Below are 26061 nucleotides of genomic sequence, written 5' to 3'. Positions count from 1 at the left end.
AGGCCAGTACCACCTGATACCAAAACCAGATAAAGACACTACAAAAAAAAGATCTATAGGCAAATATTTCTGATAATCATAGACACAAAAATCCTCAACAAACTACTAAGAAATTGAATTCAGCTATACATTAAAAAAAATTATTCTCCATGATCAAGTGGGATTTATTTCCAGGATGCAAGTGTGGTCAATATTCACAAAATCAATGTGATACATTACATCAATAAGAGAAAGAATAAAAACCATATCACCACTTTGCATTGGTCAAAGTATAGCATCAAAATAAAAGCCCTCAACAAAGTAGGTGTAGGGGGAACATACCTCAACACGATAAAAGTCATATTATGTAAAATTCACAGTTCATACTCCATTAGAAAAACAGATCTTTCCCCCTAAGGTCAGGAACAAGACCAAGATGTTCACTCTCGCCACTTTTAACCAACATAGTACTAGAAATCCTAGCCACAGCAATCAGACCACAACAACAACAGATCCAAATTGCTAAGAAAGAAGTAAGACTTTCACTATTTGCAGATAACATGATACCATATATAGAAACCCCTAATTACTCCACCAAAAAAAAAAAAATACTATAACTGATAAATGAACTCAGTAAAGTCACAGGATACAAAATCAATATGCAGAAATCTGTTGTATTTCTATACACCAATAATGAAGCAGCAGAAAGAGAAATTGAGAAAACAATCCCATTTACAACTACACCAAAAATACTAAGATACCTAGGAATAAACTTAACCCAAGAGGTGAAAGACCTGTACTCTGAAAACTATAAAATATTGATAAAAGAAATTGAAGATGACACACACAAATGGAAAGACTTTCCATTCTGATGGATTGGAAGCATATTGTTAAAATGTTTATACTATGCAAAGCAATCTACACATTTAACACAATTTATAAAAATATCAATAGCTTTTTTTGCAGAACTAGAACAAACAATCCTGAAATTTATATGTAACCACAAAAGACCCCAATAAGCCAAAAACAATTTTGAAAAAGAAAAGCAAAGCTGGAAGTATCACAATTCCAGACTTCAAGTTATATTACAAAGCTGTAGTAATCAAAACAGTATGGTACCAGCATAAAGAAGACCTATAAATCAGTGGAACAGAACAAAAACTCAGAAATAAACCCACAATTATATGGTCAATTAAACTCTGACAAAGCAAGAAAGAATATTCGATGGGAAAAAGACAAAATGGTGCTGGGAAAACTGGTCAGCTACATGCAAAAGAATGAATCTGGACCACTTTCTTACACCATACACAAAAATAAATGCAAAATGGATTAAAGACCTAAATGTGAGACCTGAACCATAAAAATCCTAGAAATGAGCATGGGCAACAATATCTCTGATATTGACAGTAGCGACATTTTTCTAGATACATCTCCTGAGGCAAGGGGTATAAAAGTAAAAATTAACCATTGGGACTACACCAAAATAAAAAGCTTCTGCCCAGCAAAGGAAACAAATCAACAAAAATAAAATACAACTACAATTGGAAGAAGATATTTGTAAATGACATATGCAATAAAGGATTAGTATCCAAAATATATAAAGAACTGATACAACTCCACACCCCAAAACCAGTTGAGAAATGGGCAGAAGACACAAAGAGACATTTCTCCAAAGACAACATACAGATGGCCAGCAGAAACATGAAAAGATGCTCAATATCATTAGAGAACTGCAAATAAAAACTATAATGAAGTATCACCTCACACCTATCAGAAAGATTAAAGTAAAAAACACAAGAAACAACAAATATTGGTGAGGATTTGGAGAAAAAAGAACCCTTAACACTGTAGGTGGGAATGCAAACCAATGTAGCCACTGTGGAAAACAGTATGGAAGTTCCTCAAAAGGTTAAAAATAGAACTACCCTGTGATCCAGTAATCACACTACTGGGTATCTAACCAAAATATACGAAAACAATAATTCAAAGTGATATATGTACTCCTATGTTTATAGAAGCATTATTACAATAGCCAAATTATGGCAACAGCCCACAGGTCCATCGATAGACAAAAGGATAAAGAAGATTTGGGGTGTGTGTGTGTGTGTGTGTGTGTGTGTGTACAGACATATACACACACACAAGAGAATATTATTCAGTCATAAAAAATAAAACCTTACCAATTGCAACAACATGGATGAAGCTAGAGAGTATGATGCTAAGTGAAATAAATCAGAGAGACAAGTACCATATGATTTCACTCATATGTGGAATTTAAGAAACAAAACAAATGAGCAAAGGAAAAAAGAAAGGAGGGGAGATAGAAATGAAGAAACAGACTCTTAACTATAGAGAACATATTGATGGTTAACAGAGGGGAGGTTGGTGGGAAGATTGGTACAGTAGGTGATGGAAATTAAGGAGGCCACTTGTAATGAGCACTGAGTGATGTATGGAATTGTTGAATTTCTATATTGTACACTTGAAACTAATATAACACTGTATGTTAACTATACAGGAATTTAAAACAACAATAACAAAATTCCAACAAAAAGAGTGTAGGACCAGATGGAGTCATAGGTGAATTGTACCAAACATTTAAAGAAGAGTTAATACCAGTTACCTATTATTCTCAATCTAGTCCAAAAAAATTGAAGGAAAGCTTCCAGATTCATTTTTATGAAGCTAGCATTATCCTGATACCAAAATCAGACAAAGATTAGAAAAAAAGAAAACTACAGGTCAGTATCTCTGATGAACATAGATGTAAAAATCCTCAACAAAATATCAGCAAGCTGCATTCAACAGCACATTAAAAGGATCATTCACCATGATCAGTTGGGATTTATTCCAAGGATGCAAGGATGGTGTAATATTTGCAAATCAATCAACATGACATACCACATCAACAAAATGAAGAATAAAAATTAAATGATCGTTCCAAGAGATGCAGAAAAAGCATGTGACAAATTTCAACTCAGTGAACCCACTCAGTGAAGTGGGTTTACAGGGAATATACCTCAACATAATAAAGGCCATATATGAAAAACCCACAGCTAACATCATACTCAATGGTAAAATACTAGAGATTTTCCTCTAAGAGCAGGAACAAGACAAGAATGCCCACTCTCACCACTTTGCTTCAACATACTACTAAGAATCCTAGCTGCAACAATCATACAAGATAAAGGAATAAAAGGCATCAAAATTGGTAAAGAGGAAGTAAAACTGTCACTGCTTTCAGATGCCATGATACTATACATAGAACACTGTAAAGACTGCACCAAAAATACTATTAGAATGGGCAAATGAATTCAGTAAACTCACAGGATACAAAATTAATACACAGAAATGTTTCATTTTTTTTTAAAGTTTATGTATTTATTTTGAGAGAGAAAGCATGCAAGTAGAGGAGGGGCAGAGAGAGAGAGGGAGAGAAAGAATCCCAAGCAGGCTCAGTGATTTCAGTGCAGAGCCCAACCCAGGACTCAATCCCACAAATTGTGAGATCATGATCTGAGCTGAAATCAGGAGTCAGATGCTTAACCAACTGAGCTACCCAGGTGCCCCAGAAGTCTATTTCATGTTGGTACACTAATAATTAGCAGAAAGAGAAATTAAGAAAAGAATTCCACTTACAGTTGTGCCAAAAAGAATACAATACCTAGGAATAAACTTAATCAAAGAGGTGAAAAAAGATCTCGGAAAACTATAAAACACTGATGAAAGAGATTCAAGACAACAAAAACAAAATGGGAAGATATTCCATGCTCATGGATTGGAATAATTAATATTATTCAAATGTCCATACTACCCAAGACAATCTACAGATTCAATGCAATCCCTATCAAAACACCAACAGCCTTTTCCATGGAACTAGAACAAATAATTGTAAAATTTGTATGGAACCACAAAAGAACCCACATAACCCAAGTATTCTTGAGAAAGAAGAACAAATCTGGAGATATCACAATCCCAGATTTCAACATATATCACAAAGTTGTAATCAAAACAGTATGGCACTGGCACAAAAATAAACACATAGATCAATGGAAAAGAACAGAGAACCCATAAAGAAACCCATACTTATATGGGCAATTAATCTACAACAACTCAGGCAAGAATATACAATAGGGAAAAAGACAGTATCTTCAATAAACAGTGTTGGGAAAATTGGATAGCTACATTAAAAACAATGAAACTGGACCACTTTGTTATACCATATGCAAGAATAAACTCAAAATAGATTAAAGATCTAAATGTGACACATGAAGCCATAAAATTCCTAGAGGAAAACATAGGCGATAATTTCTTAAACATTGTCCCTAGCAACATTTTTCTAGATATGTATCATAAGGCAAGGCAAACAACAGCAAAAATAAACTACTGGCACTATATCAAAATAAAAGTTTTTGTACATCAAAGGAAACCATCAATGAAGTGAAAAGGCAACCTATTGAATGGGAGAAGATATTCACAAATGTTATCGCTGATAAGGGGTTAATACCTAAAATATGTAAAGAATATATAAAACTCCACACCAAAAAAAACAAAAACAAAAACAAAACAACAAATAATCTGACTAAATATGGACAGAGGACCTGAATAGACATTTTTCCCAAGAAGACATATAGGTGTTCAAGCAACACATGAAAAGATACTTGACATCACTAATAATCAGGAAAATACAAATCAAAACCACAATGAGATATCAGCTTATAGAATCAAAAAGACAAGAAATAACAAGTGTTGGTGAGGATGTGAAGAAAAAGGAACCCTCATGCACTGTTGATGGGAATGTAAATTAATGCAACCACCAAGGAAAACAGTATGAAGTTTCCTCAAAAAATTAAAAATAGAATTACCATGTGATCCAGTAATTCCACTACTGGCTAATTACCTAAAGAAAACAAAAACACAAATTTGAAATGATATATACACCCCCATGTTTATTGTGACATTACTTACAATAGCCAAGATATGAAAGCAACCTAAGTATCTATTGATAGATGAATGGATAAAGAAGATATGGTACATATATAAATGGAATATCACACAGACATAAAAAGGATGAGATCCTGCCATTTGTAACAACACGGATGGACCTAGTTGGTATTATGCCAAGTGAAGTAAGTCAGACAAAGAAAGACAAATTCTATATGATTTCACTTGTACGTGGAAGGTAAAAAAAAAAATGAATGAATGAATAAAAGGTTGACACATACTCATAAACGTGGAGAACTGATTGTTGCAGGGGTGAGGAGTGGGGGAATGGGTAAAATAGGCAGACAGAGGTGGGAAAGACAGGTTTGCAGTTACGAATGAATAAGTCATGGGAATAAAATGTACAGCATAGGGAATATAGTAAATGGTATTTTAACAGTGTTACATGGTGACATATGGTGGCTACTCTTGTGGTGAGCATAGCATAATGTGTAGACTTGTTGAATCACTATGTTGTATACCTGAAACTAAGGTAATGTTGTGTATCAACTATACTTCAATGAAAAAGGAAAAATATAATTGCAGAATAGACAAATAATTTGAACACAGACTCCACAGGAGTATATATGCAAAATATAAGCCCATGTAAAAATGCTCAATATCGCATTATCCAAGAAATTCAAATTAAAATAATAATATACCACTACACACACAAGAATGACTAGAACAAAACAAAACCCAGCGACATCCAAAAGAAACCAAATAAACCCTCAGTGATACCGAGAGTTGATAAGGATGTGAAGCAATTGGCCGCCCATATCATTCCAATAGTTTTGCCCTTAAAATTTTTTTTTAATGTTTATTCATTTTTTTTGAGAGACATAGAGCACAAACAGGGGAGGGGCAGAAAGAGAGGGAGACACAGAATCCGAAGCAGACTCCAGGATCTGAGTTTTCAGCACGAAGCCCAATGCAGGGCTCGAATTCACCATCCGTGAGATCATGACCTGAGCTGAAGTTGGACGCCCAACCCACTGAGCCTTCCAGGTGCCCCTTTGCCTTTTTGCAGTTGGCAGTGATGTCCTAATTTACAGAAGCTGAATCTTTCCTGCCTTTAACTTGACTTCTCTGCAATTCTTTCCCCTTGCTTGTTGCGTGTTTTTAAAATCACACTTAAAATTCTCTCCGCTGTGCACTTCTCGGCACTTTGCTGACTTCTCTGCCTGTGGCAATGATGCTGCTCTATAGCGTGTCATCCGTGGTCCACTCTCCTGTCAAGTCACTGAGGAAACACATGCATGCTCAGGACTTCAACTCTCACACCTATTCTACTGGTTCCCCGATCTTGATCCAAGGCCCACAGTTCCCTTCTGAGTACTCACCCTGATTCTCTGGTTACTTACTGGACATTTCCTTCTGAATGTCTTCTCCTTTTACTAGCTCAACATGCGTCTAACCAAACAAATTAATTTCTGCTCAGAATTTTCTCCTACTCTCCTGTAATGTATGCATTTCCTCCCCACTCCCACCTCCTTTCACTTTCAAGTTAGAACCTGTTACATTTGATGTTTCCTTTACCCTAGCCCCTAATACCCAATTTATCCTAGCCAAAGGTTTTCATAACATGGTCCCACCTAATATTCCCATCCAATACCAAGCCAAATAAACTATTGCTCTTTACTGGAATCCTCTGAGTCTTTTCAGATATTTCTTCTTCCCCAAGTCATCTATAGTAATAATAGATCTTTTTTTTTTCTGATTGTAAAGATAACTCTAAGTCACAGTGATTTCCTATTCTTTACAAACTACTGCCAGTGCCTAGCACTTCACTACTGTCACAACATCTGTAGAGATGTGGTTCTGCTCCTGATTAAGTTAGGAAATGATATCTGACCCAAGCAAGACAAATGAAACGTGTTAGGGAAATGACCATTTTGAACCCAATGACAGAGACTGGGAATGACTGAGAATAATTTACTATGCTATAAAGCACTTTACATTTTCTTTTTGAGAGACAACACAGAGTGTGAGCAGGGGAGGGGCAGAGAGAGAGGGAGACAGAGAATCCGAAGCAGGCTCCAGGCTCTGAGCTGTCAGCACAGAGCCTGATGGGGCTCAAACTCATGAACCGGGAGATCATGACCTGAGCTGAAGTTGGACGCTTAACTGACTGAGCCACCCAGGTGCCCCATATGCCCTACAGCACTTTAGATAAGCACCAAAGAAGTCATGTGCTCCTCGGGGGATGGCTGAGCTGGGCATCAGCATTCAATCCCACAAGTCTTCCAGTTTAAGAGGAATAGAAATGTGCCGTATATAATATGTTCTAATTTCTAATATGCCATGTTATATGTTCATATCCCTTAGGTTGTTTATTCCCTTAAATAACTCACAAACTATTTTCCTTTACAGTAATACATAATAATAAAATTACTATTAATATGTAACATTTGTTTTGAATACTCTGTACTAGGCAGTATGCTAAACACTTGACATTTATGATATTTAATCCTCACAATAACCCAAGGAGGGTTGTTACCCTCATTTTACTGAGGCACATAGATGTTACTTCATTAGCCTAATTTCCCTGCTCAAGGTTACATAATAACTAAGCACTGACACTCATGTAGTGATGGAGCTGGAATCACAGTCTTTTTTTGAGAGAGAGGGCACAAGTGAGTGAGGGCAGACTGAGAGAGAGGAGAGAGAGAATCCCATGAGGGGCTCAGAGAGAGAAGGAAGGAGAGGGAGAGAGAGAGACAGAAGGGGGGAGAGAGAGAGAGAGAGAGAGAGAGAGAGAGAGAAGTGGGGCTCACCTGTATTCAATCAAAGCAGGGTTCTAGCTCACGAATCATGAGATCATGACCTGAGCCGAAGTCAGATGCTCAATGACTGAGCCACCCAGGTGTCCTGGAGCCCATAGTTTTAACCCATTACCTGGTCGTCCTTACCCTGGCTGCATACTAGAATAATGTGGGAGTTTTTAAATATGCCATTTCTGGGTCCCACTTGAGTGAATCTGATTTTCTAGGTCTGCAGTGTGGCTTACCCATCTGTACTTTTTAAAAGTTTCCCAGGTGATGACATTGGGTAGACAGAATTGAGAACCGTTAGTTACACACTACTGTTTCCCACAAGTAACTGCTATCTTACCAGTTGCCTATTCTTGCATTCACCCAGCCACTCCCTCACCTCCACAAACCTCAGAGGGTCTCATGGTATAATTTGATGTCTTAACATGGTGAGCCTGACTTGAAAATTACTGTACCAGCTTTTTTATTTCCATAAATCAACACTAGATGGCAGACTATACACAGGGAATCATGTTAAGCATTGTCATTTCAGAAACAGTTTATTTTTCCTTTGAATAACCTCATTAGCCAATATTCCAGTTTAACAATATAGTATTAAAGCCAGGGTAATTTTTCCATAAATTGACTTACTCTGTATTATGGGTCAACTCGTATTACTTTTTTAAAAAATGTTTATTTCTGAGAGAAATAAACAGGGGAGGGGCGGAGAGAATGGAGGAAGAGAGGATCTGAAGCAGGCTCCATGCTGACAGCGGAGAGCCTGATGTGGGCTTGAACCCACGAATCGTGAGATCATGACCTGAGCTGAAGTCAGATGCTCAACCCACTGAGCCACCCAGTTGCCCCTCAACTCATACTACTTTAAGCAGAGCCATGAATACCCTGTATATACTACGGCCTGGACTTGGTCCTCTTCCAGCTCTAGCTGTAAAAGGGGTTTATTAATCATAAACATATAGAAAGTGATATATTTTTCGTTTGTTGTTTTACTTGAGAACACTTTTCCACTAATAGATTTCAATGTCCCTGTCAAATAATTGTCCCATTGATAGAAACATTTACAAATATCCTGCTTACCTTTCTTAGGGATCTTGTTACATCTCCAACCTGCAAGGCAGGAGGCACTTAGTTCTATATGCCCATTTTCCCTTCTCCTTAGAGACTCTGTTTGCTTGGATATTGGAACTACAGATGTGGGGTCTGTGAGGCACAATATAAGAGGAGCATATTAACATGATCATTTATTTAGGATCTCACAACCGGCAAAGTATCTTCACCTTCCTGACCTCAAAGGTGTCCAGCCACCTCCAAGTTAGCTTACCCGGGGCAGCCAAGATAGGGCACACCTGTGTTGGACTCTTTCGAGGTGCAATGGGATTCTCCATTCTAAATTTTTTTCACTACCTTAGATTTCAAGTGTGAAACAATTAATATCCTTCCTCTGACCCTATGCATGATGAAAGATAGGACTGGAGAGATTTAGTTTAAGCAATCTTTCTAAATGCAAACAAATGATCACCAGCTCAATGGCTCTCCAATTCTCCTGGGATACAGTCTAGATTCCTTAATATGGATTATAAGGTTATTTAAGATCTGCACCTCCCCCCTCCTTATCTCCCAGGTTTTTTACTCCCAATCGTACATACACTATGTGCAGCTTCAGCAACATACTTTCTTCTGTTTCATGAATGTTCACAATGAGCTGGGAGGTTTTTGGATGAACATCCTCTCCCATCTTCCATTTTGAACTCCATCCCAACCCATGCTTAACCTACCTTTACATGTTTAATTTCTACCTACACATTAGGTCTCAGCTTACATGTAATTTCCTCCACCAAGCCTTCCCTGACCACCGAGGTATAGTTTTGTTTCCTCTCTTTTCTGCATTTCCTCCTTCAGACTATTTGCCACACTATGTTATAATCACCTCTTTTCACTTCTGTAAAGATAAGACTGCAAACATCATGGAGGCAGTCTTGGCTACTCTTGTATTCTTACCATCTAGCTCAGTGCTTGGCAAGTACCAAGCTCTCTATAGATATTTAATGAACAAATGAGTGAGGTCTCAATATCTAATAGCAGCCTTCTTAAGTCATTTTGTACCCAAGGCTTGACAGCAGTAATTTTATGCACACCTGCAAGTAATAAATTGTCTAAAACCAGCCCAAACTGTCCCTTTCCTAGAAAACCAATTCTTGATTTGTTTAAAAAAAGAGAACGTCTATGAAATGCCACAAGGTCTTGCAGATTCACTTCAGATTCAAGGTGGCAAGATGGGAGACAGGAAAAACAGTACAATTTAAGTCTCTTTTGCAACACAATTGAAATGAAGGAACCTTTACAAGATCATGAAAAGTTCGTGTGTATCAAGAACGTCACCACCATGAGAACTTTCAGTGATTTCGGGTCACTAAAAACAAACTTCGGTCTTCCCATAATAAGGATGAGCTCACTTCTTTCCATCCCCACCCCCTCCCTACCCCTGCCTTTTGCCTCCCCCCTCTACTACAATTTAAGCTGGGAACAATACAATTCCCCAAGAATAAATTTAAGAGAAGAGTAGCTAGACTACATCTCTTCAAACTCATATTCTAGGTTGTAGATAAATCTCCGTGCTTGCTTGCATACTTTGCTTGCATACTTTGCTGACAGATTTCCTAAGAACTTGTTCGTTTTTGGCTTGCATACTTTGCTGACAGATTTCCTAAGAACTTGTTCATTTTTAGCTCCGTGTAAAGATAATGGGATTGAGTAGATTTAAAATCCTTTTAGTTCCTATCGTGGGTCAAGCCAAACTAACAAAAATCAAGTTCCTGGAGAACATCATTATGCTTCTTGTTCCCTCTTTATCAACTCTCAACATAATTACTTTCACATAACTGTGGATGACAAAACCTATTTTGAAGGTTATTATAAGCATCAACCTGAGGGCCTCTGAAACTCATCTTGAATCTCTGTAAGAATGTTCCTTGGATTTCACAAGGTCTCCTTTGTCACTCCCTAGAAGAAAGTCCTGGAGATCTTAATATCAAGAATAATTGTTCTTGTCCTGAGAAGTTGGTTTCCTTTTATCCAAGAGAGCAAAAGAACACATTAAAATTATAACTCTCAGGATCTCACCCCAGATCTACAGAATTTGAAGTTCTATTGGTGGGGCCCAGGTGATTATAGTTTTATAAGCTCATTAGGTGATTCAGATGCACATACACATTTGGGAATCTCTCTTATAGATGAGAATTATGTAATTGACTAGGTTTCTCCTCAAATTAGGCCACTGGAATGCTTAGAATGCAAATTTATGGCTGACGGGTAGCAGCAGGTATATGGATCATTTTTTTATACTTTTTAATTATTTTCCTGTCTCCCTATGCTTGCATCTTTGGTTTAATTTCTTCTTTCACCTCACTTCCAATTTAAATTCTTGTTATAGTACATAACCACATAAGCCATCTTAAATTCCTTTTGGAACATGTCAAGAAATAGGCAGAGAGCCAAACAAATATGTAAATAATTATGACACTCAGCTTCTGTAGAGAAAAAAATATTCTTGGCAATTGGTACAGAATAAGCACCCTTGGCTGACCTGAAGAAAGCCTCGTGTGTGTGTGTGTGTGTGTGTGTGTGCGTGTGTGAGCACACACACATGCTCACTCATGTTCCAGGAAAGGGGAGAGGTGGCCATACATGTGAATTAGAGAACCATTGTCTTTCTGCTTATCAGTGAATGATTTTTACATTCCTCTATCAAAAAGCAATTGTACTTCTTTGATGCTCTTCATTAAACTTGTGGTACATGTACCAGCTAGAGAATTCATGTCTGAAACAGTACTGTGGATGGATGTTAAATGAGACTACCCTTCTGTCTGTTGTGCCCTTTTTTGCTTAGCCCCCAATTTTTTCCATCTTAATCCCTGTCTTATCTTCCTTTACTTCTAACTAATCCCCAACAAAGGCATAAATTTATAGGAGCTTTAGAGAGCGATTCCCAGAATTACTGGAAGGGAAAGGGACCCATAGGTCGTTTTGATATGTTTCAATGAGGGGAAATCACTCTCTGCCCTTCTTTCTAAAACCACCAGCCTTTGAGAATCACTGCAAGTGGGGCTAAGCCTGGGAATTCTATCACATGGCTAACAGTCTGCTTTATTTATCTGAATGACTGATCATGTGTCTGTGGCTGGGAGAACCAGATATTCATCTCCTGTTTTAGTCTCCTCAGTCATTCCCAGGAGGAAGCTCTGGGACAACCAGCTAAATGACCTCGGGGAGCCTTTGGGTTAATGTAGACTGACGCCAGTTCTCTGGCTTGAGGCTGTTAGACTTCAATGCATTTGCTGGGTTTTTACTTTTTGGATATCTACTTATCATACAGCTCCAACTGTTCTGAAACATTAAGTGATGGTTAGGCTTCACCATACCAAGATGAGCTTTATAATAATTGGGTAAGAATTGGGTCACTTTGGTCCTGCCAAAAACCCCAGAATCTGATAAATCTGATTGGGAGTTGTTCATCGGTGCTCTGTAGGTCAACACAATGCTTGTCAAACTGCTACTAAATTTTGAGATAAGTATTAAACAAAAGGATCCACCTAAAGGCAAGATCCTTCAATACAACCAGCATTCTGAGAACCTATTTTGTATAATGTATGGGCTAGACATTGCATGGATCTGCAGACAAGAAGGCTGATAGAATTAATAACAAGAGCCAGCATTTAGTGAGCATCTGGCAGTTAATACACTCACGTTAATTTAATTTGAAAAGTTGACCATTACTCACTTATTACCACAAGAGAACTAAGTCCAGAATGGATAAGAAACTTGCCCAAAGCCACTTATATAGGGTGTTAGAGTTAGGATCCAAAGCTGCTGCTTCTCCCTAACTAGGGTACCACCTGCAGCATGGAAGTGTGTGTGTGGGTGTGTGGATGTGGGTGTTGGTGTGGTGGGGGTGTTGATGTGGTGGGGGTGTGTATGGGGTGTGTGGGTTGTGGAGGTGGGCATAGGAATGAGGGTGGGGGTGGGGGTGGGTATAGGTGGGAGGGTGAGTGTGGGAGTGTGTGTTGGGGTGTGTGTGGGTGTGGAGGTGGGTGTGGGGGTGTGTAATAAGATATGTAAATCAATAACCACAATACCAGGAAGAAGAAAATAAGGGAAGTATGATGGGAGAAACACCAACAATGTGCTAAAAAGAGATGGAGGGAAAGATCTTCAGGAGGAATTGGAAACTGGCTTTGGAATTGAGTTGAAGGCCTTAAGAAATGGATGGAGTTGGGGAAGAAGGAACTGAGACTGGCATACCATGAGGAAGAAACAGTGTAAGGAAACTCCTGGAGATGAGAGGACCAGTCGCTTTAGGAGAGGGGGAGATCCCCAGTTTGGTGGGCATTCAGGGTAGGTCCAAGGGCCCATGGTGGAGAGCTCTGGTGGTGCAGCTGGGCCGGGGAGCGTCTCTCTAATTCGTTAATGGGCTACTCATGGTTGTTGGGCGGCAGATTGACCGCAGTTGTGCCTAAAACGAATGGGCAGGTTGCCTACAGGAATGGTATTTGAAAAGCATGGAGGCCAACTAAAAGAACTTCAAAGAAGTCCTAAGAAGAGTGAGAGCAACTTGACTGTGGGCAGCAGGAATTCATGGAGGGGGGGCAGATCCAAAACCCATACTCAGGGCTTTAGCAATGATTAGAAAAAGCAGGAGCAGATCTGGGGATAAGTTCAGTTTGGGATATGTTGAGCTTCAAGCAAGAGCAGGAAATTCAGGTAGAGATGCCCAGAGGGCAGCTGGAATCACCACCTACAGTTAGGAAAGGGAGGTTTAGTAAAATGTGAGAGAATTTTGCATAGAGGTTTATAGGAGGAGTTTTGTACTAAAGGAGAAGACAGGACCGCAGAAAGGCAGAAGGAAGGGATTGGAGATAATAGGTGGTGGTTATTAACTGTAAACACAATGTGACTGGGGAGAAAAAAATATGGGTGCAACAAAGGAAGAGCTGTGATGAATTAACTGGCAGACTTGCCTTTACAGAACTAACTTCCCATACACAAAAGACTTAAGGAGGGAAGAACCATCCCTACGATCTTAATAAAAGTTGGATGACAGGCAAGGCCTCCTAGTTTGTGATATTCAGGATTCCCTCGGGTTGTTTTTTGTTGTTGTTTAAGATCGGCCAGCCTGAAATAACTTTTCAGTTTTCTCCTTTTGGTTTGTTTCATTTCCTATGTCTTGGGTAATAGGAACAGATACCAGCAATTCCTCTTTAAAATAGAAACCTAAAAGGTAGGCTGAGAGAGATCTACCCCACAAGCTATTCCCGCATCTACTAATTTTTCCTGCTCGCCCTAGCTCTGGAAGGTGATCCCTGCTTCATTACCAAGGAATTACCTGGGCATTGCTGCAATTGAGCAAACATTTATTCAAGCCAGAAGCACTTCAAATGGCAAGATTACTCTTTCAATATTCACCATCCTGCCCTAGGCAACGCAGGCCAGAAGGCTGCTAATTACTTTCAAACTCAGAAAGAAAGGTTAATAGATTTGAATGATCGCTATCGTGCTCTTAAGTCACTTGGCAAGTGGCGAATAATGGTGTAGGGCATACCACGACTGAGGGAATAACTACTATAAAATAAATAACTAATACCATGCAAATTGATCTGTTCATACACGCATAGGTTGTACTCACCGCAGTAGGAGTAGCTCCTGAAAGGGCGGCACCAGCACCTCTCTCCACGCTCTGGTCTTTACCGCAAAGCATCAATGGCTCTTAAATGGGGAATCCACCTGGCGCAGAGTTGATTTGGCTTCTTGCTGTCTCCTCTGGCTGTAAAATTTAGGAGAAGAGGCAAATGAAGATCTGTTTGAAGATTTTTTTTTTTTTTTTTTTTTTTTTTTTTTTTTAAAATTTTTTTTTTCAACGTTTTTTATTTTTTTTTATTTTTGGGACAGAGAGAGACAGAGCTGAACGGGGGAGGGGCAGAGAGAGAGGGAGACACAGAATCGGAAACAGGCTCCAGGCTCCGAGCCATCAGCCCGGAGCCCGACGCGGGGCTCGAACTCACGGACCGCGAGATCGTGACCTGGCTGAAGTCGGACGCTTAACCGACTGCGCCACCCAGGCGCCCCTGAAGATTTTAAATCTTCTAAAGAATCAGATCCGGTTCATTTTAGACTCCATTATCTTCACCTCCTCTTTAAAAAACCTGGCGGTGACATCTAACTCCAAAATAATTCAAATGAGCCAACCAGTAAGGGGTTGCTGTCTGCATTTTGGATACGCATGGAAGTTAGAGTTTCTCTGTTAGAGAAAGGGCTTTGGAGTCAATTAGTCCTGAGTTCAGTTTTCAACTCAATGATTACCATTAAGCCACTTAACCAAATTACTCTGGAAAAGAGCTGTGGCAGGCTTTAGGCTCTGGGTTACGGTGATGAACAAGCAGACACAGTCCCTGCTCTTATGGAGCATACCTGTTAGTTGGAGGAGATAGGCAATTAAAAAAAATGCTGTAATGAACATCAAAACAGGGCTACGAGGTTCAGAGTTCCTGTGGGGTCTTGTCGGGGAAGGTGTTGGAAGTGTTGCTTACTTTTCTCTCTCTATGTGTGATCTTGGGCAAATTTCTTTGCCTCTCAGCTTCCTCGTAGGGCTGTTGGGATGATTCGGTTAAATAATAATTACAAATCCCTAAGTACTAATCTGGCATGTGGGAAACACACAATGAACACTATCTGATACTATTTTAAGCTCCCAGTGCCAGTATTTTGAATCATTTTCTTCACTCACTGCTGCATCCCCAGTGCCTAGAGTTGTGCCTGACACATGGCAGACATTTAATAAATGTCTGTTGGCTGAATAACTTTAATGAGGAAGATAATCATGATGGGGGAAAAAAAAAAGACAACAGTGGAGATAAGAGTAAACAACAAAAAGTTTCTTAGACTACTTGATGGAGCCCTGGTAACTTGGGTGCAACAAAGTAGAGCTTTTAAGGGAGAAACTAAGCCCCAAAACAGAGTGCTCAAAAATTGAAACGGTAATTAACCCTCAAATGAAGGAATCAAATACTGTCTTCTCTCTCTTTATCCACTAGGGGGAGTATATTCCTTATCGCAAGTCAGCCTTTCCCAAGCTTTGTAAAATAAGGAGTTAATGGGACAACAACTAGAACCTGAGGCTGCAGCCTGTAGGTTTAAATTTAAGCAGATAGTGAAAGAAAGAAAGAAAGAAAGAAAGAAAGAAAGAAAGAAAGAAAGAAAGAAAGAAAGAAAGAAAGAAAGAAGGAAAGAAGGAAGGAAGGAAGGAAGGAAGGAAGGAAAGAAAGAAAGAAAGAAAGAAAGAAAGAAAGAAAAGAAAGGAAGGAAGGAAGGAAGGAAGGAAGAAAGAAAGAAAGAAAGAAAGAAAGAAAGAAAGAAGGAAAGAAAGAAAGAAAGAAAGAAAGAAAGAAGGAAAGAAAGAAAGAAAGAAAGAAAGAAGGAAAGAAAGAAAGAAAGAAAGAAAAGAAAGGAAGGAAGGAAGAAAGAAAGAAAAAAGGGTCTCAGATAAAATCAAGTGGTAGGCAAAACAATTGATCAACATGTGATTCGGCTACTCTTTCAATCTTTGTAAGAGAAGAATAAAAATTAAAGAAAACCATTATTTCATTAACTGTAAAAAGAACAAGCCCTATTACGAAGGGTGCATATCTGCTCATTTCTTAATCTTTGGGTACTCAAAGTAAGATGTTCTAAAAATTATGGAAATATCATTACTTGATTATTTTAGAAATCTAAGTTTGCCAATATTGATTTTTTGAACATTTCTAAACTATTTTATTTTTGAGTGATCCCTGTACCCAAAACGCACAACCCCAAGATCAAGAGTTGCACGTGTAACCGAATGAGCCAGTCAGGCAAGCCGTCACATATTTTCTTGCATGCTTGATCCAGATCATTTGTGAATTACAATATTTTGCTTTTCATTAAAGCTGCTATCTCTTATACATGGATGGAGCTTATAAACCACTATAAAACCTGTGTTGAACATATGTTGAAATGATGAGGCAAGAAGCATAAATAGAGCGGTAATCTCTAACAGAGCCTGGTAATCCTCTAAGCTCGAGCGGCTGTTGGCAAATGTGGCCTCTGCACACCGCACAGGTAAATCCAAGGTTCCTTCTACGATGACAATGATGTGACTTCCTGGAACTCTCAGGTATGACACACTACTACTTAAATGAAAATCATTTTTATCATAATAAGAACAATTTTAGAAATGCCTTTATTTTATTATGTATGTATAAATAACAATGTTGCGTGTTTTTCATGTCAGTTACAATTTCAGTGACTTAAAGCTATGAACGAAAGTCATTCTATGCTTCAAATTTCAAACTCAAGGAGGCACCTGTGTTAGAGCCAGCTCCCTCCCCTAAGGTTAACTAGAGAGACCTGTCAGGACTGACTCTCTCACCAAGGCGTACGATGCTGCTCAGAGGGGAGAAGGCAGCCTGTCTTAGGAAGTGCAGCTTGCAGAGAGTCAGATGCTATGCTCCCCAAAACCCAGAGAAGCACAGATGCCAAGAGCATCCTCATAAGGCTTGGCCTCGCCTGAAAGAAAATGGACACTTTTCTCCTTAATTAGATGTCTGCTTTGTCAGGGACTTGTTGATCTGTCTCATTCTCTTGAAGCAGTGGGAAAGTTAACTGGAGTGAACCTGGCGTCACAGGGATTGCCAGGTAAGGAGGGGAGTCAGGGCTATTTGGGGTTTCTGGGAGGTAAGGACGATGGATCCCACTGGTCCTGCCTGGAGATGGCTGCAGAGGGAAGATGAGATTCAGACCTATAGAGTTGCCTGGAAACAAAGCGAGAGTAGCTAAGAGGTGTAGGCAAAAGAAAGCCACATGAATGTGCCAGGAAGGGGTCAGCAGTGGAGGTGGCCAAACTTAAGGAGCAATGCCCAGGAAAGCTTCAAAGGCTTGAGCCTGGCTGGAGCAGGGCAGGTTGGAGCTATCGTCCACCCTTAATGGCAATAATCCTGGTGAGCAACTACGGTCAACCAGGGAGACACCTGTAACCTCACCCAGTTAAGTAAGATGTTTATTCTTGTCATAACACTGAGGACCTAGCAGCTAAAAGAGAGAAAAGTGAAAGTTTTGTAGAGAGCAAACCATGCTCCCTCCCCCAAAGGAAACCACAGGAACCATATAGTTGGATCTAGTCAAGTCTGGGGCCATCGGAGAAAGCTTTGAACTAAATATGCAGTTTAATTTTAAAAAATGAACAGAAAAGAGTCTTTTTTTATTTTTTTTATTTTTTTTATTTTTTTTATTTTTTATTTTTGGGAGAGAGAGAGACAGAGCATGAACAGGGGAGGGGCAGAGAGAGAGGGAGACACAGAATCGGAAACAGGCTCCAGGCTCCGAGCCATCAGCCCAGAGCCTGACGCGGGGCTCAAACTCACGGACCGCGAGATCGTGACCTGGCTGAAGTCGGACACCTAACCGACTGCGCCACCCAGGCGCCCCCAGAAAAGAGTCTTTAAAAGATGAAACAAGACTTCTGTGATAACCAAAATTTATTGGAAGTTATCAACTGTGGTCAGTAATCATGAAGGGACTCAATATCCATTAAGAAAGGGAAGTTCCAACCCCGTACTCATGGAGACAGCTACTAGAAGAAATTAAAACCACTTATGTTCAAACCCTCAAATTTTTTTCTTAAAACTATCTACTTTAAACAAATTTTAGGGGAAAAAAGGGAAGACGGTATTCGCTCCAGTTCAGTCAGGAATCGAATATTGGCGTTCTAAGGCACATACCTGGGTTCTTGTGTACCCGACCTTAGTGCCTCCCATTATTACTCTGTCAATTGCACTTTGTTGGGTTCCTGTGACTCATGGTGGCTTAGAGGTCTGAGTGAATCTCCCTTCACATTCTAGTCCATCCACTGATAAGATGAATGTGCTCTTCTCAAATCCTTCTTTTCCAATCTAAGTCAGCTGACCTATCTAAAATCCAGATCTTAGCCACTTGCTGTAACACCTGGGTGAATGATGTAACCTCGTTTTCTCATTGACAAAAGCCAGGGGTGACTCTACGAGCCTTCTGACCCTTCTCCTTAGTAAGGAAGAGACTTCTAGGATGCATTATCCCGAGACATAGAGCAAGGTGGAATTGAAAAAAAAGTTTAAAAGGTGTTTAAGTGGACTCGTGGCTAACAGATGAGACTATAAAGAGTAATGTAGACAGAAAGAGATGAGAAGCATAGGCGAGAATCTGGTTTTGGGAGTGAGCATGTTTCAGGACACTTTGAGGAGAGACAGATTGTAATTAAGTTAAAGGGAGGAAGGCAATTAGGTAATGAGGGCTAAGGGCTTTACGATGTGAGATTTTATAACTATGTTTGAAAAAAATTCCCCTGGGCTCTGAGAAAAGAAAGCATATAGGGAGGCTCAGGAGAGAGAGAAATGGTTTATGAGCTTGGGAACTAAGGAACAAAATGAGGATGATAGTTTAGGAGTGACACAGGAAGAGCATTCACATAGTTTGATAAAATTAGCATCCAGACTGGCGGGTGAAGAGAGGATCTCCCGAAAACAGCCGGAAACACAATAACCTCAACAACTGCTCTAGCAATTTAAGGGTTACAAACCATCCTAATATGGTCCTCAAACTGACCTCAACAGGGCAACCACAGAGGGAGTCAGAGGCCAGGGTTAGGGGCAGGTCTCTGAAACTTGGTTCATATGTCCAGTGAAGAGGATGTTAAAACTGATAGGCTGAGCTTGCAAAAGTCAGTTTTCCTTCCGTCTCCTAAAACCCTTCGTAATCTTAACTACAATACATATAGGATAAGGAAAAAGAATTAAAAACATAAAACTCACCCCCAAACTCAAGTGCTGTGTTAGGGTTAAGCACTAAGTGTTTCAAGGTTATTAATAGGAAACAACCAACAGACATTTCCAGGGGGGTGGTGGTGCGGATAATAAGCTAAAAGCAAACACAGATATCTTTATGCATATTGAGAAGGCTATATTGGTAGAATACATGTGACACAACTCATTGCCATTCTTTTGCAACATTCATCTTTATATCAAACCATGAGGAGCGTGTTTTTCGGGTGCTCTTAGGGAACGTACTCAGTCATCTTTGTCAGTGTTATTCTAGTCCCAGCTGTGATTCACTGGTTTGTTTATATCTGAATCCTGACTATGTGTGTGGGGCTTTGTAGGTGTAGACAAATTTGTATTAGATAATAATATGTATCCTTTTCCTGTGGTTGCTATAGCAAATTCCCACAAACTGGGTGATTTAGAGCGATAGGAATTTGTTTTCTCAGTTCTGGAAGCCAGAGTCTGAAATCAATGTCACTGGACAAACATTACAATGTCAGCACCGTATGTTCCTTCTGGCAGGCCTGGGGGAGAACCCCTTCCTTGCCCCTTCCAGCTTCTGCTGGAATTCTGGTGGCTTCTGCTGTGCTCATCCACTTGTGGCCCCGTGACTCTAATTTTTATTTTCACAGCACCTTCCTCTGTATGTGTATGTGAACATCTCCTGTTTCCTCTCTCTTACAAGGACCCTTGTGACAGCATGTAGCACTCCCTCTGTTAATCCAGGGTATTCTCCTGTCTCAATATCCTGAATCACATCTGTAAAGTGTGTGTGTGCGTGTGTGTGTGTGCATGTATGTGCATGTGTGTGCACGTGTGTGCACATGTGGGTGGAGATAAATATCTTTTGCTATTCAGTTAGTGTTCAGCTGAGTCTCCTTAACGGTCTAGATGTCCTTCTCAGAAGTGGAGAAGTATGGCCATCAGGTGTTATACTATTATTTGATGACCACTGTCCATCCATGTGCCTTAGTCCAGCACCTCAGGCATGTTTCTCTTGTCTCCTGTCCTGTGGTGCCGTTACCTATGTGGTGACTGTGAAGTCACAGCTCACTACCTACTCTCAAATCAGGAAACTTCTCTAATTTGCAGTTGCTTGAACCCCAAAGTACACAGCAACACAGAGCCCAGACCCAAGGGTCCTTTAATGTTGTGAGTGGCTTTCTCTGAGTGCTGGACCCTTGACTTCTGAAGTTCTCTGGTGCCAGAAAGTCTGTAGTGACAGGATTTCAGGGGCCTCCGCCCTAGGAGTTGATCACGTGCCTCTGGTAAACAAGCATTCTTATCTTAGAAACTGGGAATGGCTGCTTATCAGGCAGGACTTTCACTGACCCATCAGAGGCACAGCTGCTCATCTGCCAGGCCCTAGGAAAATTACTGAACTGTATGAAGACTGCAAAATCAGTGGCCAAGGGCTCTGCAGCTTGTCTTTGGAACTGTTATTGTGACTCCAGACTCAGCCCCCATTGAAGACAATTGTGGACTGAGTTCAATCATAAACATGCTGGGCTTGCCATCAGAAAAGGCAAGCTCACACTAACAGGTTTCTCTTTGGTGAGCTGGGACACGCCCCAAATGAGAGTTGATCCGACTGAAACAGACACTTGGAGATTGACTTCCGTGGGCTTCCGGATGGAAGGTCTTCATTTTTTTCATTACCTTCCTTGCTTGCTCACATTCTAGGAATGTACCTCTATCATTGTACAGATGATGAAACATAATGGCATAACATACTGTTGTGACAAAGATGAAGAAATGTACATTTTAGAATGAGAAAGCCTACAAAGTGGCTACTGTGGGTGTGAATAATCTTCACATGACACATTTCTTAGGGAGGATTTCTGAGACAGTATGCTGATTTCCTGTGTTGACCTGTTTGCATAGTTCCTAGTTTATTCCATTAGCTCTGCCAAACCTCATTTACTTTGCCACTTAGTGTGGTAGGTCGCTTGAGCCCTAGACTGGGAGTGAGGTCATTTTTTTTTTTAAGGTTCTTTATTTATTTTGAGAGGCGAGGGGAGGGGCAGAAAGAGGAAGAGAAAATCCCAAGCAGGCTTCTCACTGCTAGCATGGGGCCTGACACCGGACTCGAACCCACAAACCGTGAGATCATGACCTGAGCCAAAATCGAGAGTCAGGTGCGTAACCCACTGAGCTACCTGGGAGTTCCAAGGTCATGTGCTCTATTCGAATCTCCTTTAGAGAGTAATCTATACCTCTAGAAAAGTCACAGACTCTTTTTTTGTTTACTCCTTCTCTCCATTAAATATACGTTATAGCACGTTATTGATAAGGGTCTCCTCAAAATGGAAAAGATCAGGGCATCATGTAGGTCTCAGATTTTTTGAGAGAAAAGAGCAATATAAACGCAAGAAATGACTGCTATTCTACATACACGTTATATTAGTTGTAGACATAAAGGTTGACTACTGAGATTGTGTTATTCTAAATAAAACATAGGAAAGGGGATGAGTGAAATAGGTGATGGGGATTAAGGGCACTGCGTGTTGTATGGAAGGGTTGAATCACTAAATTGGACACCTAAAACTCCTATCACCTGTTTTGTTAACTAACTGGAATCTAAATAAAAACTAAAAAAAAGAAGCATATTGGAAAAAAAACATGGTAAAAAGAACATTATACTTTTTTTTTTTTTCCCAACGTTTTTTATTTATTTTTGGGACAGAGAGAGACAGAGCATGAACGGGGGAGGGGCAGAGAGAGAGGGAGACACAGAATCGGAAACAGGCTCCAGGCTCCGAGCCATCAGCCCAGAGCCTGACGCGGGGCTCGAACTCACGGACTGCGAGATCGTGACCTGGCTGAAGTCGGACGCTTAACCGACTGTGCCACCCAGGCGCCCCAACATTATACTTTCAATGTAGGGATAAGGAAAATGTATATCTATGGGGGAAAATATGTGAAAAATACTGTGATTTTCAAAGCAATTAAATGACAAATTTCTTTTCTTCAATGGACTCTTAAATATAATAACCTTTTGGCTTATATAGACAGTATAAATAAGCAAAAAGAATGTATTTGCTTTTGAAAATGAAATTAATACAGAGCTTGCCCATTTTGCCTCTTCTAATAAGTACAAGGATCAAGAAGTCTTTACTGGTTCCTAATTTCTCCCCTACAAACAACTTAACATTTTTCTACCCCATTCTACTATCACACATTACTTGCATTTCACAGCTGGCGTTTAACAGCTTGAGCTGTGGGGTCAATATCTCTGGTTTCAAATTCCAGATCTACTCTTAGTTATATGACCTTGGGCAAGTTTCTTAATCTTTTTGGACTTAAGTTCTGTCTTCTGTACAGTGAAGATAATAATAGTACATCCCTTAGAATGTTGTAGTGCATATTAGTGCTTGGTTCCTAGAAAGCTCTCAATAAATCTTAGTTACTAATATTACTTTCTTTTAATAGATGACCTATTCTTTCTTGTATGAGACTGATTTATGTTTGTTTCCATCTCTCCCACTAAGTTATTGCAAAGTAAGAGATGGGACTGTGTCTTCTCACCTTGTATCTCTCCCATGTGTTTAGTATAATGCATGGCACATGGCAGATACCTAGTAAAGATTTGTAGAACTGAATTATCTCAAGCATTTGGAAAATGTATGCACATGTAGTCGCATGAAGTTTCAAATTAAGGATCAGAAATCCAGTATATTGCAAAAGCCTATTTTAACGGGAACAATATCACCTTAAAGACTGCAGTTGAATCCTTCCTCCCTCTTGCTGCCCTCAGACTCAAACTGAAACCAGGTGTCACTCATCTGCCATTTGCACTTTGGTCTCTAGACATTGTCGGTTAGCCCATCCAGTACCACAGATAGCTCCGCAGCTGATTCTCCCCAGGAGGCTCACACCAAATCACATCTTCCTGCAGAATGTGTGCTGTTCCACAGCGGTCCTCCAGTTTGGTTCTTAGAACCTAACAAGTATGGCCTCCCAACTCTCTTAGGACCCAGTTTCTATCTAATGTGGCCTGGGATTTGCAAAGTTTAACACTCATGAGTCCCATTCTGTGTGATCACAGAAATACATATTAAATTGTATGATTCTGTTAAACAAGTTTGAAAGCTCTTCCAGCTACACATTTGAAGCTGTAGTCTTTGCTAAGAGATGTTTTTTTTTCTTTTAATATTCTCTGGAGGCATCTGGTTGAAACCCCTAAGCAACTGGAGTGGGTGAGGCATTGCCGTGACAAGGGATTTGCTGCATAATGTTTGGGTCTAAGAAATGTCACATTCCCTTGTTTGTTCAAAATCAAATTAAATCTGGTTGTGAGCTTGATTTCTCCAATCCCAGTCAGGTTTGGAATTCCTTCCCCTTCCTCAGGGTTAAGCAGGAGGATATTTTCACAGTTAAGGACGTTTGGGAATAGGTATTTTTAAAAATTAATTTATTTATGTTGAGAGAAAGAGAGAAAGAAAGACACTGTGCACGCATGTGGAGGAGGGGCAGAGAGACTGGGAGAGAAAATCCCCAGCAGGCTCCTCACTGCCCCCGTGGAGCCTGATGTGGGACTCGAACCCACGAACCTGTGAGATCATGACCTGAGGTGAAACAAAGCGTCGGATGCTTAACCGACTGAGCTACTCAGGCACCCCAGGGAGTAGGTATTTTTGATCACAGTTAATGCTCTCCCCTTCATCCAGATTCTGCAGGTGGGCAGCTCCAGCCCCTCTAGGCCGAGTAGTGGCATTGGAGCCCTTCTGAGCTGCCTCCTCCCTCATTCCCAGTATCCAACTCAGACTTTATCTGTTCTTGTTGGCTCCCCCATTAGAGTTCAGCATTTCTATTCAGCAAGAGACTCTGGGCCGCTACCACTCTTGAAACCAACCCCTTTTCAAATCTGTCCCCTCCCATCAATCTTCTCTTGCCCTGGTCCTAGAGGTTTGCTGTAGGGTATCTCCCAGGCCAAGCTGTCAAAAAAAAAAAAAAAAAAAAAAAGTCCTACTATTTCTCCCTTGTGAACAACAGAAGCCTTCAGGATGAAAGCTTGGATAAAAAGCATAAGGAAGAGAGAAAAAAAAATTGTGCTCTGTCCTGAGTCTTACACAACAGGAAAAATAAGAATATAGTATCTCTATAAATTATTCTGCTGTGTATTTTATTAAAGTCCCTTGCCTTACTACATATTCTCTTTCAAGCCAAAATCAGAAATATGGACACAAAAGCCCATTGCAAGGAAACAATGGGGCAGGGTGAGCATAGGCAGGATTGTGCCCAGTATGCATGTGGGAGCTGTTGACAAAACCTTGTTTTTCTTGGACAATAGAAATCTCCAAAGGACTAGATTGTGAACAGTATCTGGATTCTTGATGGGGAAGTATGAACTTCTTCATTGGGGTGAGTCAAAACAACCAAAGGAGACTAAATTCTGGTCTTTCTCATCTTTCTTGTGATGTCTATATTTTAGCCAACATTAAATGTCTTCTCATATAGGGCACAACAAAGCAGTTCTGAATAGACCACTGCCTTTGGAATCAAAGAAATGGTTTTATTTAATGGGCTCATTTTGCTGATAATATATTCAGAACAAAGATTTTAAGTTGTATTTTTAATTAATCTATTTTTTAAAATGTTTATGTATTTTGAGAGAGAGAGAGAGACAGAGAGCAAGCAGGGGAAGGGCAGAGAGAGAGGGAGACAGAGAATCCTAAGCAGGCTCCAGGCTCTGAGCTGTCAGCACAGAGCCTGATGAGGGACTCAAACTAACAAACTGTGAGATCATGACCTGAGCCGAAGTTGGACACTCAACCGACTGAGCCACCCAGGTGTCCGTATTTTATTTTTTAAAGCTCACTTATTTTGAGAGAGAGGGAGAGGGAGAGAGAGAATGCGTGCTAGTGAGAGGGTGGGGGGCAGAGAGAGGGGGAGACATTGAATCCCAAGCAGGCTGTGCACTGTCAGTTCTCAGCCCAATGGGGGCTCCATCTTGCAAACCGTGAGATAATGATCTGAGCTGGAATCAAGAGTCAGACGCTTAAGTGACTGAGCCCCCCAGGCCCCAAAGATTGTAAGGTTTTTTTTTTATTATTTTTTTAATGTTTCATTTATTTTTGAGAGAGACGGAGACAGAGTGTGAGCGGGGGAGGGGCAGAGAGAGAGGGAGTCACAGAATCGGAAGCAGGTTCCAGGCTCCAGACTCTAAGCTGTCAGCACAGAGCCCGATGCGGGGCTCAAACTCACGAACCATGAGATCATGACCTGAGCCAAAGTCGGTCGCTTAACTGACAGAGCCACCCAGGCGCCCCCAAAGATTGTAAGTTTTAAAGTCAATTTTCACTATTTTGGCTAATCCTTAGGAATTGCTATGAATTAAAAAAAGTAAACTGGAAATTACCTAAAAATACATAATTGTGTTAGTTTCAATTGAAGCATTAATATATTGAACTAATAAAGCAGCACCAAATTAAAAAATTAAAATTTTTCTTTTAAAAATTAAA

General features: G+C 40.1%; 1 long non-coding RNA gene across 1 annotated transcript in view; it reads right to left on the bottom strand.

Annotated features, from left to right (window-relative positions):
* LOC131495139 (uncharacterized) overlaps positions 1-26061 on the bottom strand; it is a 318187-nt gene that overhangs the window by 38044 nt on the left and 254082 nt on the right. Inside the window, exon 3 of the long non-coding RNA XR_009253788.1 lies at positions 14416-14553. This is a non-coding gene — a long non-coding RNA (uncharacterized LOC131495139). The remainder of the gene's footprint in view (positions 1-14415; positions 14554-26061) is intronic.

This window comes from Neofelis nebulosa, chromosome 14 (assembly GCF_028018385.1).
Source record: "Neofelis nebulosa isolate mNeoNeb1 chromosome 14, mNeoNeb1.pri, whole genome shotgun sequence".
Classification (NCBI taxonomy): Eukaryota; Metazoa; Chordata; class Mammalia; order Carnivora; family Felidae; genus Neofelis; species Neofelis nebulosa.
The sequence above is the reverse complement of the archived record's forward strand: the minus strand, read 5'-3'. Positions and strand labels throughout refer to the sequence as shown.